This window comes from Pleurodeles waltl, chromosome 7 (assembly GCF_031143425.1).
Source record: "Pleurodeles waltl isolate 20211129_DDA chromosome 7, aPleWal1.hap1.20221129, whole genome shotgun sequence".
Taxonomy (NCBI): Eukaryota; Metazoa; Chordata; class Amphibia; order Caudata; family Salamandridae; genus Pleurodeles; species Pleurodeles waltl.
In genome coordinates this window covers 473,735,708-473,748,785 of record NC_090446.1, presented here as the reverse complement: position 1 = coordinate 473,748,785, position 13,078 = coordinate 473,735,708, and positions in this window count along the sequence as shown.

Sequence of the window (13,078 nt, the reverse complement as noted above, 5' to 3'; positions counted from 1 at the left end):
AAGAACTAACAATTACTTACCTCCCCTAGGAACTGTGAAAATTGTACTGTGTCTAGTTTTAAAATAGCTATATGTGTTTTATTTGAAAAGTATATATTCTATTGTGATTATTCAAAGTTCCTAAAGTACTTACCTGCAATACCTTTCATGCAAAGTAGTACATGTAGAATTTGAACCTGTGGTTCTTAAAAAATAAACTAAGAAAATATATTTTTCTATACAAAACCTATTGGCCTGGAATTGTCTCTGAGTGTGTTCCTCATTTATTGCCTGTGTGTATGTACAACAAATGCTTAACACTACTCCTTTGATAAGCCTACTGCTCGACCACAGTACCACAAAATAGAGCATTAGTATTATCTCTTTTTGCCACTATCTTACTTCTAAGGGGAACCCTTGGACTCTGTGCATACTATTCCTTACTTTGAAATAGTGCATACAGAGCCAACTTCCTACATTGGTGGATCAGCGGTGGGGTACAAGACTTTGCATTTGCTGGACTACTCAGCCAATACCTGATCACACGACAAATTCCAAACATTTTCATTAGAAATTGATTTTTGCAATTTGAACTATTTTTCTAAATTCTTAAAAGTCCTGCTAGGGCCTTGTGTTAGTCCCTGTTAGCATTTCTTTTAGAGTTTAAAAGTTTTGTAAAAGTTTGAATTAGATCCTAGAACTAGTTTAGATTCTTAAAAAGTATTCCAACTTTTAGAAACATAATGTCTAGTGCAGAGATGAATGTGGAGGAACTCGACCTCACACCTTACCTCCATCTTAAGATGAGGGAGCTAAGGTCACTCTGCAAACTAAAGAAAATCACAATTGGCTCAAGACCCTCCAAACAACAGCTCCAGGAGCTTTTGGCAGAGTATGAAAAAGCCAACCCCTCTGAGGATGACAACCCAGAGGATGATGGTAGTGAACTGTAGGAGAATTCCCCCCCTCCAGTCCTACTTAGGGAGAACAGGGCCACCCAAGCCCTGTCTCCAAATATACTAGTCAGAGATGCTGCTTCCCTCACAGGAGGGGCCAGCACCTCTGAAATCACTGAGGATAACCTCAGTGAAGAGGCCCTCCTGCTAGCCAGGATGGCCAAAAGATTGGCTTTGGAAAGACAGATCCTAGCCATAAAAAGGGAAAGACAAGAGATGGGCCTAGGTCCCATCAATGGTGGCAGCAACATAAATAGGGTCAGAGATTCTCCTGACATGTTGAAAATCCCTAAAGGGATTGTAACTAAATATGAAGATGGTGATGACATCACCAAATGGTTCACAGCTTTTGAGAGGGCTTGTGTAACCAGAAAAGTAAGCAAATCTCACTGGGGTGCTCTCCTTTGGGAAATGTTCACTGGAAAGTGTAGGGACAGACTCCTCACACTCTCTGGAAAAGATGCAGAATCTTATGACCTCATGAAGGGAACCCTGATTGAGGGCTTTGGATTCTCCACTGAGGAGTATAGAATTAGATTCAGGGGGGCTCAAAAATCCTCGAGCCAGACCTGGGTTGATTTTGTGGACTACTCAGTGAAAACACTGGATGGTTGGATTCAAGGCAGTGGTGTAAATGATTATGATGGGCTGTACAATTTATTTGTGAAAGAACACTGTAGGAGGCTGGACTGGCTTGTAGTGAGTACCAAGGGGTACTTACACCTTGCACCAGGCCCAGGTATCCCTTATTAGTGTATAGGGTGTCTAGCAGCTTAGGCTGATAGATAATGGTAGCTTAGCAGAGCAGCTTAGGCTGAACTAGGAGACGAGTGAAGCTCCTACAGTACCACTAGTGTCACTTGCACAATATCATAAGAAAACACAATACACAGATATCCTAAAAATAAAGGTACTTTATTTTTATGACAATATGCCAAAGTATCTCAGAGTGTACCCTCAGTATGAGGATAGCAAATATACACAAGATATATGCACACAATACCAAAAATATGCAGTATAGCCTTAGAAAACAGTGCAAACAATGTATAGTTACAATAGGATGCAATGGGGACACATAGGGATAGGGGCAACACAAACCATATACTCCAAAAGTGGAATGCGAACCACGAATGGACCCCAAACCTATGTGACCTTGTAGAGGGTCGCTGGGACTATTAGGAAATAGTAAGGGTTAGAAAAATAGCCCACCCCAAGACCCTGAAAAGTGAGTGCAAAGTGCACTAAAGTTCCCCAAAGGACGTAGAAGTCGTGATAGGGGAATTCTGCAGGAAAGACACAAACCAGCAATGCAACAATGATGGATTTCCAGTCGAGGGTACCTGTGGAACAAGGGGACCAAGTCCAAACGTCACAAGCAAGTCGGAGATGGGCAGATGCCCAGGAAATGCCAGCTGTGGGTGCAAAGAAGCTGCTACTGGACAGTAGAAGCTGAGGATTCTGCAGGAACGACAAGGGCTAGAGACTTCCCCTTTGGAGGATGGATCCCCCACGCCGTGGAGAGTCGTGCAGAAGTGTTTTCCCGCCGAAAGACCGCCAACAAGCCTTGCTAGCTGCAAATCGTGCGGTTAGTGTTTTTAGATGCTGCTGTGGCCCAGGAGGGACCAGGATGTCGCCAATTACGTCTGGGGACAGAGGGGGCGTCGAGCAAGACAAAGAGCCCTCTCAGAAGCAGGTAGCACCCGCAAAAGTGCCAGAACAGGCACTACGAAGAAACGTGAAACGGTGCTCACCCGAAGTTGCACAAAGGAGTCCCACGTCGCCGGAGGACAACTTAGAAAGTCGTGCAATGCAGGTTAGAGTGCCGTGGACCCAGGCTTGGCTGTGCACAAAGGATTTCCACCGGAAGTGCACAGAAGCCGGAGTAGCTGCAAAAGACCCGGTTCCCAGCAATGCAGTCTGGCGTGGGGAGGCAAGGACTTACCTCCACCAAACTTGGACTGAAGAGTCACTGGACTGTGGGAGTCACTTGGACAGAGTTGCTGGATTCAAGGGACCTCGCTCGTCGTGCTGAGAGGAGACCCAGGGGACCGGTGATGCAGTTCTTAGGTGCCTGCGGTAGCAGGGGGAAGATTCCGTCGACCCACGGGAGATTTCTTCGGAGCTTCTAGTGCAGAGAGGAGGCAAACTAACCCCCACAGCATGCACCACCAGGAAAACAGTCGAGAAGGTGACAGGATCAGCGTTACAGAGTTGCAGTAGTCGTCTTTGCTACTTTGTTGCAGTTTTGCAGGCTTCCAGCACAGTCAGCAGTCGATTCCTTGGCAGAAGGTGAAGAGAGAGATGCAGAGGAACTCTGATGAGCTCTTGCATTCGTTATCTAAGGAATTCCCCAAAGCAGAGACCCTAAATAGCCAGAAAAGAGGGTTTGGATACTTAGGAGAGAGGATAGGCTAGCAACACCTGAAGGAGCCTATCAGAAGGAGTCTCTGACGTCACCTGCTGGCACTGGCCACTCAGAGCAGTCCAGTGTGCCAGCAGCACCTCTGTTTCCAAGATGGCAGAGGTCTGGAGCACACTGGAGGAGCTCTGGGCACCTCCCAGGGGAGGTGCAGGTCAGGGGAGTGGTCACTCCCCTTTCCTTTGTCCAGTTTCACGCCAGAGCAGGGCTAAGGGGTCCCTGAACCGGTGTAGACTGGCTTATGCAGAAATGGGCACCATCTGTGCCCATGAAAGCATTTCCAGAGGCTGGGGGAGGCTACTCCTCCCCTGCCTTAACAACTTTTTCCAAAGGGAGAGGGTGTAACACCCTCTCTCTGAGGAAGTCCTTTGTTCTGCCATCCTGGGCCAAGCCTGGCTGGACCCCAGGAGGGCAGAAACCTGTCTGAGGGGTTGGCAGCAGCAGCAGCTGCAGTGAAACCCCTGAAAAGGCAGTTTGGCAGTACCCCGGTCTGAGCTACAGACCCGTGGGATCATGGGATTGTGCCAACAATGCCAGGATGGCATAGAGGGGGCAATTCCATGATCTTAGACATGTTACATGGCCATATTCGGAGTTACCATTGTGAAGCTACACATAGGTATTGACCTATGTGTAGTGCACATGTGTAATGGTGTCCCCGCACTCACAAAGTCCGGGGAATTTGCCCTGAACAATGTGGGAGCACCTTGGCTAGTGCCAGGGTGCCCACACACTAAGTAACTTTGCACCTAACCTTTACCAAGTAAAGGTTAGACATATAGGTGACTTATAAGTTACTTAAGTGCAGTGAAAATGGCTGTGAAATAATGTGTGCATTATTTCACTCAGGCTGCAGTGGCAGGCCTGTGTAAGAACTGTCAGAGCTCCCTATGGGTGGCAAAAGAAATGCTGCAGCCCATAGGGATCTCCTGGAACCCCAATACCCTGGGTACCTCAGTACCATATACTAGGGAATTATAAGGGTGTTCCAGTATGCCAATGTGAATTGGTGAAATTGGTCACTAGCCTGTTAGTGACAATTTGGAAAGAAATGAGAGAGCATAACCACTAAGGTTCTGGATAGCAGAGCCTCAGTGAGAGAGTTAGTCATAACACAGGGAACACAGTCAGGCACACGTATGAGCACTGGGGCCCTGGCTGGCAGGGTCCCAGTGACACATACAACTAAAACAACATACATACAGTGAAAAATGGGGGTAACATGCCTGGCAAGATGGTACTTTCCTACACAACCCCCCCCCCCATAGAAGGACAATAAGACTAGTCATTACCTGATGGGTCTTCATTGTCTAAGTGGAAATATCTGGAGAGTCCATCTGCATTGGAGTGGGTACTCCCAGGTCTATGTTCCACTGTATAGTCCATTCCCTGTAGGGAGATGGACCACCTCAACAATTTAGGATTTTCACCTTTCATTTGTTTTAGCCAAAGTAGAGGTTTGTGGTCTGTCTGAACAATGAAGTGAGAGCCAAACAGGTATGGCCTCAACTTCTTCAGTGTCCAGACCACAGCAAAGGCCTCCCTCTCAATGGCAGACCAACGCTTTTCTCTAGGGGTCAACCTCCTACTAATAAAAGCAACAGGTTGATCCTGGCCCTCAGAATTAAGTTGTGATAGGACTGCCCCTACTCCTAATTCAGATGCATCAGTTTGGACATAGAATTTTTTAGAGTAACATGGGCTTTTCAGGACAGGTGCAGTGCACATGGCCTGCTTCAGCTCCTCAAAAGCTTTCTGACAGTTTGCTGTCCATAATACCTTTTTAGGCATTTTCTTTGATGTGAGGTCATTAAGAGGGGCTGCAATGGAGCCATAGTTCTTAATGAACCTCCTATAATACCCAGTGAGGCCTAAAAAGGCTCTCACTTGAGTTTGAGTAGTAGGGGGAACCCAATCAATGATTGTTTGGATTTTCCCTTGAAGTGATGCAATCTGTTCCCCACCAACCAGGTGTCCTATATAAACCACCTCCCCCTGCCCTATCTGGCACTTTGAAGCCTTAATAGTGAGGCCTGCCTTTTGCAGGACCTCTAAAACTTTCCATAGGTGGACCAGGTGATCATCCCAGCTGGAGCTAAAGACAGCTATATCGTCCAAATATGCTGCACTGAAAGCTTCCAGCCCTTGCAGGACTGTGTTCACCAACCTTTGAAAAGTGGCAGGTGCATTTTTCAAACCAAAAGGCATTACTGTGAATTGGTAATGGCCTCCAATGGTTGAAAATGCAGTTTTAGCTTTAGCATCTTCTGATAATTTGATCTGCCAATACCCTGCAGTCAAATCAAAAGTGCTTAGATACTTGGCAGATGCCAGTGTATCTATGAGCTCATCTGCCCTGGGTATAGGGTGAGCATCAGTTTTGGTTACCTGGTTGAGACCTCTGTAGTCTACACAAAACCGCATTTCCTTCTTTCCATCCTTAGAATGAGGTTTTGGTACAAGTACCACAGGAGAGGCCCATGGACTTTCAGAGTGCTCAACCACTCCAAGTTCTAACATTTTCTGCACCTCTTGCTTTATGCAGTCTCTGACATGGTCAGGCTGCCTATAGATCTTACTTTTGACAGGCAAGCTGTCTCCAGTATCTATAGTGTGCTCACACCAAGAAGTGGTACCTGGTACAGTAGAGAAGAGTTCAGAAAACTAACCCAGGAGATTTATGCAGCGGTCTTTCTGTTCAGCAGTAAGACAATCTGCCAGTACAACACCTTCCACTAGAGCATCTTGTTCTGTGGAAGAGAAGAGATCAGGTAGAGGATCACTGTCTTCTTCCTGTCCCTCATCAGTTGCCATGAGCAGGGTGAGATCAGCCCTGTCATAGTAGGGTTTCAGGCGATTGACATGGAGTACCCTAAGGGGACTCCTAGCAGTGCCTAAGTCAACTAAGTAGGTGACTTCACCCTTTTTCTCAACAATTGTGTTGGGTCCGCTCCATTTATCTTGGAGTGCTCTTGGGGCCACAGGCTCCAAGACCCACACTTTCTGCCCTGGTTGGTACTGAACCAAAACAGCCTTCTGGTCATGCCATTGCTTCTGGAGCTCTTGGCTGGCCTGAAGGTTTTTACTGGCCTTTTTCATGTACTCAGCCATCCTTGATCTGAGGCCAAGTACATAATCCACAATATCTTGCTTTGGAGGTTTTAAAGGTTGTTCCCAACCCTCCTTGACAAGTGTTAGTGGACCCCTAACAGGGTGTCCAAAAAGAAGTTCAAAGGGCCTGAAGCCCACTCCTTTTTGGGGTACCTCCCTGTGGGCAAAAAGGAGGCATGGTAAAAGGATATCCCATCTCCTGCGGAGTTTTTCAGGGAGTCCCATAATCATGCCTTTGAGAGTTTTGTTAAATCTCTCCACCAGTCCATTTGTTTGTGGATGATAGGGTGTAGTGAACTTGTATGTTACACCACACTCCTTCCACATGGCCTTTAAGTAAGCAGACATGAAATTGCTTCCCCTGTCTGATACCACCTCTTTTGGGAAGCCCACCCTGGAAAAGATTCCCAGGAGGGCCTTTGCCACTGCAGGAGCTGTAGTGGTCCTTAGAGGAATTGCTTCAGGATATCTGGTGGCATGGTCCACTACCACCAAGATAAACCTATTGCCTGAAGCAGTAGGAGGGTGAAGGGGGCCAACTATGTCAACCCCTACCCTTTCAAAGGGAACCCCAACCACAGGCAGTGGAATAAGGGGTGCCTTTGGGGTGCCACCTGTCTTGCCACTGGCTTGACAGGTTTCACAGGACTTACAAAACTCTTTTGTGTCCTCAGACATTCTAGGCCAATGAAACAAGGGAACAAGCCTGTCCCAAGTTTTCATCTGCCCCAAATGTCCAGCTAGGGGAATGTCGTGTGCAAGAGTTAGGAGGAACTTTCTGTACTCCTGAGGAATCACTAATCTCCTGGCAGCTCCAGGTTTAGGATCCCTTGCCTCAGTGTACAAGAGGTTGTCCTCCCAGTAAACTCTGTGAGAGTCACTGACATCCCCATTAGCTTGTTTGACAGCTTGCTGTCTTAGACCCTCTAGTGTGGGACAGGTCTGCTGTGCCACACTCAGCTCCTCCCTGGCAGGCCCCCCTTCACCCAAAAGCTCAGCAGTGTCTGCTTCCAGCTCCTCTGGTGAAGGTTCTACACAGGGTGGGAATTCTTCTTCCTCAGAATTAGAATCCACTGTAGAGGGAGGGATAGTAGGTAATGATTTACCTTTGCTACCCCTAGCTTAAGGGAGCACTTGGTCCATTATTCCAGAATCCAAGTTTCCCTGTCCTTTTTGCTTTTTGGCCTGAGCCCTGGTTAAAGCAAAAATATGCCCTGGGATGCCCAGCATTGCTGCATGGGCCTCCAACTCTACATCTGACCAAGCTGATGTCTCCAAATCATTTCCTAGTAGACAGTCTACAGGTAAATCTGAGGCTACCGCAACTTTCTTTGGACCAGTAACCCCCCCCCCCCCCAGTTGAGATTTACAACAACCATGGGGTGGCTAAGTGTGTTGTTGTGAGCATCGGTTACTTGGTACTGGTGACCAAGTAGGTGTTGTTCAGGGTGGACCAGTTTCTCTATCACCATTGTGACACTGGCACCAGTGTCCCTGTAGGCCTGAACCTCAACACCATTTATTAGGGGTAGTTGCTTGTACTTATCCATGTTAAGGGGACAAGCAACCAAGGTGGCTAAATCAATAGCCCCCTCAGAGACTAACACAGCCTCTGTGGTCTCCCTAATCAGACCAACCCCAACTAAGTTACCAATAGTGAGCCCAGCTACTCCCTTGGATTGGCTATTAGTAGGTTTGCTCCCACCACCACTGCTATTAGTAGGGACACTAGGTGTAGCAGTAGGGGTTGTAGTGGTAGGAGGCTTGGTGCTTTTCTTTGGACAACTGGGATCTGTTGTCCAATGGCCTTTTATTTTACATAAATAGCACCATGGTTTCTTTTCTTTGTTTTGATTGGAAGAGGATTTGGGCCCACCACCCCCACCAGAGTGTTTTTGTGGGCCTGATGAAGACTCATTTTTAGATTTGTCCCCACCCTTGTCAGAAGACTTACCATCCTTCTTATTGCCATCTTTGTCACCCCCTGTATGAACTTTTCTGTTCACCCTTGTTCTGACCCATTTGTCTGCCTTCTTTCCCAATTCTTGGGGAGAGGTCAGATCAGAGTCCACCAAGTACTGGTGCAACAAATCAGACACACAATTATTAAGAATATGCTCTCTCAGGATCAAGTTATACAGGCTTTCATAATCAGTAACTTTACTGCCATGTAATCACCCCTCCAAGGCCTTCACTGAATGGTCCACAAAATCAACCCAGTCTTGTGAAGACTCCTTTTTGGTCTCTCTGAACTTCATCCTGTACTGTTCAGTGGTTAAGCCATAACCATCCAGGAGTGCATTCTTAAGAACTGTAAAATTATTGGCATCACTTTCTTTCACAGTAAGGAGCCTATCTCTACCCTTACCACTAAATGATAGCCATAGGATAGCAGCCCACTGCCTTTGAGGGACATCTTGTACAACACAGGCCCTCTCAAGTGCAGCAAACCACTTGTTAATGTCATCCCCCTCCTTATAAGGGGGAACTATCTTGTGCAGATTCCTTGAATCATGCTCTCTTGCAGGATGACTATGGGGAATACTGCTGCTGCCACCATGGGTTTCTATACCCAATTTCTGTCTTTCCTTCTCTACTTCTAAGGATTGCCTATCTAAATCCAGCTGTTGCTGCTTAAGCTTCAGTCTGGATTGCTCCACTCTCAATCTATTGAGCTCCCTTTCTAACATTCTGTCATCAGGGTGGGTGGGAGGGACATTCCTAGACACAGAAGTATGGTGAGAATGGACAGAAGGAGACCTGTCCCTTACAGAAGGCATCCTAACAGCTTGGTTAACAGAAACATCACTTCTACTGTGGTGAGAAGAAATACTCTTGCTATGATGTGAGACCACACTATCTGTATGGTGTGATCTTACCTCAGTACCAACTATGCTAGGCAGTCTAGTAATGGGCAGGCTAGGAAGTTTCTTTCTTGAATCTTTTTCTAGGGGAGTCCCTGGATCAGATTGGGAACCATTAGCTACTTTTTCAACAGATGGGGCCCTTCTGGCCTTATCCTGTTCTTTAAGCATGTTAACCAATAATTCCAAAGAAGGATTCTTCCCTACACTCAAACCTCTTTCTATGCAGAGATTCCTTGCTCCTTTCCAGCTAAGGTGATCATATGCAAGTTTGGACAGATCAACAGTTTGGCCTGTGCCAGACATTTTAGAAAGAGTTTAAGTGACAGAAAAAGTGAAGAAAAAGTTTTTCAGAACTTTTGAAAAGACAGAAAAAAAAAAACTTTTTCAACTTTTTAAGAACTTTTAGAAAATTTAGAAGTACTTTTCAGCACTTAGAAAAGAGTGAAAAGAGGAAATGCAATTTTTTTTTTTTTTTGATATGTGTACACACACTGAACTTGTTTTGTATATTTTTCTCTTATGAAAAGTACAATGACAAGAGTGGTAAGTAGTCTCAAAGCACTGATCCCACCACTGCACAACCAATGTAGGAGGCTGGACTGGCTTGTAGTGAGTACCAAGGGGTACTTACACCTTGCACCAGGCCCAGGTATCCCTTATTAGTGTATAGGGTGTCTAGCAGCTTAGGCTGATAGATAATGGTAGCTTAGCAGAGCAGCTTAGGTTGAACTAGGAGACGAGTGAAGCTCCTACAGTACCACTAGTGTCACTTGCACAATATCATAAGAAAACACAATACACAGATATACTAAAAATAAAGGTACTTTATTTTTATGACAATATGCCAAAGTATCTCAGAGTGTACCCTCAGTATGAGGATAGCAAATATACACAAGATATATGTACACAATACCAAAAATATGCAGTATAGTCTTAGAAAACAGTGCAAACAATGTATAGTTACAATAGGATGCAATCGGGACACATATGGATAGGGGCAACACAAACCATGTACTCCAAAAGTGGACTGCGAACCACGAATGGACCCCAAAGCTATGTGACCTTGTAGAGGGTCGCTGGGACTATTAGGAAATAGTAAGGGTTAGAAAAATAGCCCACCCCAAGACCCTGAAAAGTGAGTGCAAAGTGCACTAAAGTTCCCCAAAGGACGTAGAAGTCATGATAGGGGAATTCTGCAGGAAAGACACAAACCAGCAATGCAACAACAATGGATTTCCAGTCTAGGGTACCTGTGGAACAAGGGGACCAAGTCCAAAAGTCACAAGCAAGTCGGAGATGGGCAGATGCCCAGGAAATGCCAGCTGTGGGTGCAAAGAAGCTGCTACTGGACAGTAGAAGCTGAGGATTCTGCAGGAACGACAAGGGCTAGAGACTTCCCCTTTGGAGGATGGATCCCCCACGCCGTGGAGAGTCGTGCAGAAGTGTTTTCCCACCGAAAGACCGCCAACAAGCCTTGCTAGCTGCAAATCGTGCGGTTAGTGTTTTTAGATGCTGCTGTGGCCCAGGAGGGACCAGGATGTTGCCAATTGCGTCTGGGGACAGAGGGGGCGTCGAGCAAGACAAGGAGCCCTCTCAGAAGCAGGCAGCACCCGCAGAAGTGCCGGAACAGGCACTACAAAGAAACATGAAACGGTGCTCACCCGAAGTTGCACAAAGGAGTCCCACGTCGCCGGAGGACAACTTAGAAAGTCGTGCAATGCAGGTTAGAGTGCCGTGGACCCAGGCTTGGCTGTGCACAAAGGATTTCCGCCGGAAGTGCACAGAGGCCGGAGTAGCTGCAAAAGACCTGGTTCCCAGCAATGCAGTCTGGCGTGGGGAGGCAAGGACTTACCTCCACCAAACTTGGACTGAAGAGTCACTGGACTGTGGGAGTCACTTGGACAGAGTTGCTGGATTCAAGGGACCTCGCTCGTCGTGCTGAGAGGAGACCCAGGGGACTGGTGATGCAGTTCTTTGGTGCCTGCGGTAGCAGGGGGAACATTCCGTCGACCCACGGGAGATTTCTTCGGAGCTTCTAGTGCAGAGAGGAGGCAGACTACCCCCCACAGCATGCACCACCAGGAAAACAGTCGAGAAGGCGACAGGATCAGCGTTACAGAGTTGCAGTAGTCGTCTTTGCTACTTTGTTGCAGTTTTGCAGGCTTCTAGCGCGATCAGCAGTCGATTCCTTGGCAGAAGGTGAAGAGAGAGATGCAGAGGAACTCTGATGAGCTCTTGCATTCGTTATCTAAGGAATTCCCCAAAGCAGAGACCTGAAATAGCCAGAAAAGAGGGTTTGGCTACTTAGGAGAGAGGATAGGCTAGCAACACCTGAAGGAGCCTATCAGAAGGAGTCTCTGATGTCACCTGCTGGCACTGGCCACTCAGAGCAGTCCAGTGTGCCAGCAGCACCTCTGTTTCCAAGATGGCAGAGGTCTGGAGCACACTGGAGGAGCTATGGGCACCTCCCAGGGGAGGTGCAGGTCAGGGGAGTGGTCACTCCCCTTTCCTTTGTCCAGTTTCGCGCCAGAGCAGGGCTAAGGGGTCCCTGAACCGGTGTAGACTGGCTTATGCAGAAATGGGCACCATCTGTGCCCATGAAAGCATTTCCAGAGGCTGGGGGAGGCTACTCCTCCCCTGCCTTAACACCTTTTTCCAAAGGGAGAGGGTGTAACACCCTCTCTCTGAGGAAGTCCTTTGTTCTGCCATCCTGGGCCAAGCCTGGCTGGACCCCAGGAGGGCAGAAACCTGTCTGAGGGGTTGGCAGCAGCAGCAGCTGCAGTGAAACCCCTGAAAAGGCAGTTTGGCAGTACCCTGGTCTGAGCTACAGACCCGTGGGATCATGGGATTGTGCCAACAATGCCAGGATGGCATAGAGGGGGCAATTCCATGATCTTAGACATGTTACATGGCCATATTCGGAGTTACCATTGTGAAGCTACACATAGGTATTGACCTATGTGTAGTGCACGCGTGTAATGGTGTCCCCGCACTCACAAAGTCCGGGAAATTTGCCCTGAACAATGTGGGAGCACCTTGACTAGTGCCAGGGTGCCCACACACTAAGTAACTTTGCACCTAACCTTTACCAAGTAAAGGTTAGACATATAGGTGACTTATAAGTTACTTAAGTGCAGTGAAAATGGCTGTGAAATAATGTGTGCATTATTTCACTCAGGCTGCAGTGGCAGGCCTGTGTAAGAATTGTCAGAGCTCCCTATGGGTGGCAAAAGAAATGCTGCAGCCCATAGGGATCTCCTGGAACCCCAATACCCTGGGTACCTCAGTACCATATACTAGGGAATTATAAGGGTGTTCCAGTATGCCAATGTGAATTGGTGAAATTGGTCACTAGCCTGTTAGTGACAATTTGGAAAGAAATGAGAGAGCATAACCACTGAGGTTCTGGATAGCAGAGCCTCAGTGAGACAGTTAGTCATAACACAGGTAACACAGTCAGGCACACTTATGAGCACTGGGGCCCTGGCTGGCAGGGTCCCAGTGACACATACAACTAAAACAACATATATACAGTGAAAAATGGGGGTAACATGCCAGGCAAGATGGTACTTTCCTACAAACACCTGTTAAGTAATTGTTTCAATGATAAACTACATCAGCATCTGGTAGACCTAGGACCAATTTCTCCCCAAGAATTGGGAAAGAAGGCGGACCATTGGGTCAAGACTAGGGTGACCAAGACTTCCACAAGGGGTGACCAAAAGAAAGGGGTCACAAAGCCTCCC